Source organism: Apium graveolens, chromosome 7 (genome assembly GCF_009905375.1).
Source record: "Apium graveolens cultivar Ventura chromosome 7, ASM990537v1, whole genome shotgun sequence".
Taxonomy (NCBI): domain Eukaryota; kingdom Viridiplantae; phylum Streptophyta; class Magnoliopsida; order Apiales; family Apiaceae; genus Apium; species Apium graveolens.
This window is the reverse complement of record NC_133653.1, coordinates 81,924,359-81,928,947: the sequence shown is the minus strand read 5'-3', so window position 1 is coordinate 81,928,947 and position 4,589 is coordinate 81,924,359. Positions and strand designations below refer to the sequence as shown.

Here is a 4,589-nt window from a genome sequence, read left to right as displayed (position 1 = left end):
TTAGCAAGCGTTTATGCAAACTCGTTCTCGTGCTCGCAAGAGGACTTTAGATACAGTTGAGGAGACAGACGAAGTTCTTGATATTCCGGAGAAGTTAGATTTTGAGGATTCGGATTCAGGAACTGAGCAGAAAGAACCAGTAAACATGGGAGATCGTATTGTTCAAGCTGATCCAGCTCTTATGGATTTTTCTCGGCCTAAAATTGATGACATTCAGTCAAGCATCCTTCATCCGGCTATTCAAGCTAACACCTTTGAAATGAAGCCGGGCACTATTCAGATGGTGCAGAATTCTGTTTCTTTTGGAGGAGCGGCAACTGAAGACCCCAACATGCACATAAGGAATTTTGTCGAGATCTGCAGCACTTTTAAGTATAATGGCGTGACTGATGAGGCTATCAAGTTGAGGCTTTTCCCATTCTCACTAAGCGACAAGGCTAAAGACTGGTTACATTCTGAACCAGTTGGGTCCATCACTACGTGGCAAGATCTTGCGCAAAAGTTTCTGGTGAAGTTTAATCCGATGGCAAAGACTGCTGCTATGAGGAGTGCTCTTACTCAGTTTGCGCAGCAACCTACGGAGTCTATGTGCGAGGCTTGGGAACGCTACAAGGAAATGTTGAGAAAATGTCCACATCATGGAATGCCAGATTGGATGGTGATAACTGGTTTCTATAATGGTTTGGGGGCTCAATCTCGGCCCATGCTCGATGCAGCAGCTGGAGGCGCCTTATGGGCTAAAAGCTATACTGAGGCGTATAATCTTATAGAGACGATGGCTGCAAATGAGCATCAAAACCCAACTCAGAGGATGACGTCAGGCAAGGTAGCAGGTATTCTGGAAGTTGATGCAGCCACCGCTATTGCAGCCCAGCTCCAAGTATTATCAATGAAGGTTGATTCTTTGGCTACGTATGGAGTTAATCAAATAGCTATGGTTTGTGAGCTTTGTGCAGGTTCTCATGCTACGGATCAGTGTCCTCTTGTAAACAAATCTATTCAGTATGTGAATAATTATCAGCGACAACAGCAGCCTGTGCCAGCGACCTATCATCCTAACAACAGAAATCATCCAAATTTCAGCTGGGGGAATAATCAGAATGCTATTCAGCCACCATATCAGCAAGGAGTGAGTAAACAGTTTAACCCACCTGGATTCCAGCAACCACAACAGTATGCTACAAGGCAATCATATCCTCAACAGGGAAGTGCAGCTGTACCTACTAGTGCTGATTTTGAGGAACTTAAGCTGTTGTGCAAGAGTCAGGCGGTTTCTATAAAGACCTTGGAAAATCAAATCGGTCAATTAGCCAATGCAGTGCTCAATCGTCAACCTGGCACTCTTCCCAGTGACACGGAAGTACCAGGCAGGAAGGAAGCTAAAGAGCAAGTCAAGGCTATTACCTTAAGGTCTGGAAAAGTAGCTGATGCTGAAAAGGCAAAAGAATTAGAAGCTGAAATTAGAGGTGAAGAATCTAAGCAAAAGGAGAAAGCGGCGGAACCAAGGAAGACTACTGTTGAACACACTCTGCCTGAGGCTAATACAGGGGAGAAACAGCTCTATCCTCCACCACCTTTTCCTAAGAGATTGCAGCAACAAAAGCTGGATAGACAGTTCGGGAAGTTTCTGGAGGTGTTCAAGAAACTTCACATCAATATACCTTTCGCTGAAGCTCTTGAACAAATGCCTAGTTATGCGAAGTTTATGAAGACTATTCTTTCAAGGAAGGTGAAACTGGATGACCTTGAAACCGTTGCTCTCACGGAAGAATGCAGCCCTGTTCTGCAACAAAAGTTACCACCAAAACTGAAAGATCCAGGAAGCTTCACCATTCCTTGCACAATTGGCAATCTGACGTTTGACAAGTGCCTTTGTGATTTGGGAGCAAGCATTAATCTGATGCCGTTGTCGATCTTTAAAAAACTGGATCTTCCTGATCCAAAACCCACGTACATGTCACTACAATTGGCTGACCGTTCCATTACTTACCCAAGGGGCATAGTTGAGGATGTGCTCGTCAAGGTGGATAAGCTCTTCTTTCCTGCAGATTTTGTTATTCTGGATTTTGAGGAAGATAAGAAGATTCCCATAATCTTGGGAAGGCCTTTCTTGGCTACTGGCCGTACCTTGATAGATGTGCAAAAAGGGGAACTTACTATGCGGGTCCAAGATCAGGATGTGACCTTCAACGTATTCAAGGCAATGAAATTCCCTACAGAAGATGAGGAGTGCTTAAAAGTGGATGTGATTAATTCTGCGGTTACTTCGGAACTCGATCACATGCTAATGTCTGATGCATTGGAAAAGGCCTTAGTGGGGGATTTTGACAGCGATGATGAAGATAGCAACGAGCAACTACAATATCTGAACGCTTCTCCCTGGAAGCGAAAGCTGGACATACCATTTGAATCTCTTGGTACTTCTGACCTCAAGAACGCCGAAGGGAAGCTCAAACCATCAATAGAGGAAGCACCTACCTTGGAGCTCAAGCCATTACCTGAACACTTGAGGTATGCTTTTTTAGGTGATTCATCTACGTTACCTGTTATTATTTCATCTGACCTTTCAGGTAGTGAGGAAGACAAGCTCTTAAGGATTTTGAGAGAATTCAAATCGGCTATAGGATGGACCATAGCAGACATCAAGGGGATAAGTCCTTCATATTGTATGCATAAAATTCTGCTAGAGGAAGGTAGTAAGCCAACTGTGGAATAGCAGCGAAGACTGAATCCCATCATGAAGGAGGTGGTGAAGAAAGAAATTCTGAAATGGCTAGATGCAGGCATCATTTATCCTATTTCTGACAGCTCATAGGTGAGCCCCGTACAATGTGTACCTAAGAAGGGAGGTATCACTGTGGTCGCAAATGAAAAGAATGAGCTCATCCCTACTCGAACAGTTACAGGATGGAGAGTATGCATGAATTATAGAAAATTGAATAAAGCCACAAGGAAGGATCACTTCCCCCTTCCATTTATTGATCAGATGTTTGACAGATTGGCGGGTCATGAGTATTTTTGTCTTCTGGATGGTTATTCCGGGTATAATCAGATTTGTATTGCACCAGAGGATCAGGAAAAGACTACCTTCACTTGTCCATTTGGCACGTTTGCTTTTCGCAGAGTTTCGTTTGGGTTATGTGGCGCCCCGGCCACCTTTCAGAGATGTATGATGGCTATATTCTCTGACATGATTGGAAATAACGTCGAAGTGTTCATGGATGACTTCTCCGTCTTTGGACACTCATATGATGAATGTTTGAATAATCTGCGCGCCGTACTCAAAAGATGCGTGGAAACTAATTTGGTGCTTAATTGGGAGAAATGTCACTTTATGGTGCGTGAACGCATTATCCTTGGGCATAAGGTCTCTAGTAAGGGTCTGGAGGTGGACAAGGCCAAGGTGGGAGTCATTGAAAATCTTCCCCCACCTAATTCTGTGAAAGGAATCCGCAGTTTTCTTGGTCAAGAAGAGTTTGATCACGGCACTAGTCATTACAGCACCAGATTGGACAGAACCATTTGAGATGATGTGTGATGCGAGTGATTATGCGGTAGGTGCAGTTCTGGGACAGCGCAAGAAAAATCTCTTCCATGTGGTCTACTATGCGAGTAAGACTTTAAATGGTGCCCAATTGAACTACACCACTACTGAGAAGGAGCTTTTGGCTATAGTCTTTGGCTTTGAGAAATTTCGATCTTATCTGCTTGGTATGAAAGTAACAGTATTCACTGATCATGCAGCTATTCGCTATCTGGTTTCTAAGAAGGATTCGAAGCCGAGACTCATTCGTTGGGTGCTTTTACTTCAGGAATTTGAGTTAGAGATCAAAGATAGAAAAGGTACTGAGAATCAAGTAGCTGACCATCTCTCTAGGTTGGAGAATCCCGATTCTACTTCACAAGATAGGACGTTAATCAATGAATCTATTCCGGATGAGCAGTTATTTGCAATTCAGGAGGAAGAACCATGGTTTGCAGATATTGTAAACTATCTCGTCAGCAATATAATGCCTCCTAATTTGACATCCGCTCAAAAGAAGAAGTTTCTGCATGAGGTGAAGTGGTATATGTGGGATGAACCATATTTGTTTAGACAGGGAGCTGACCAGATCATCAGGAGATGTATCCCGTTCTGTGAGACGGAGGGGATATTACGAGACTGCCATTCCACGGTTTATGGTGGACACTATGGCGGTGAGAAGATGGCAGCTCGTATTCTGCAAGCATATTTTTTCTGGCCTACTTTGTTCAAGGATGCTCATCAGTTTGTTTTAAGGTGTGATCGTTGCCAAAGAGTGGGAAATTTGTCAAGGAAGGATGAAATGCCATTAAATGTGATGCTTGAAGTCGAGGTCTTTGATGTATGGGGAATCGATTTCATGGGGCCTTTTATCTCATCTTACAATAATCAGTACATCTTGCTGGCAGTCGATTATGTCTCAAAATGGGTCGAAGTTAAAGCTTTACCGATAAATGATGCAAAGGCAGTGCTAAATTTTCTTCATAAGCAAATTTTCACAAGGTTTGGAACACCTCGGGTAATCATAAGTGATGAAGGATCGCATTTTTGCAACCGTAAGTTCACT

The 4,589-nt window shown here is 43.3% G+C and overlaps 1 non-coding gene across 1 annotated transcript; it reads right to left on the bottom strand.

The window, feature by feature from the left end:
* Positions 1 to 538: 538 nt before the first annotated feature.
* On the bottom strand, positions 539 to 645 carry LOC141675791 (small nucleolar RNA R71). Its single transcript, XR_012556424.1, has one exon. It is a non-coding gene; the product is annotated as a small nucleolar RNA R71 (small nucleolar RNA).
* Between the last annotated feature and the right edge of the window lie 3,944 nt (positions 646 to 4,589).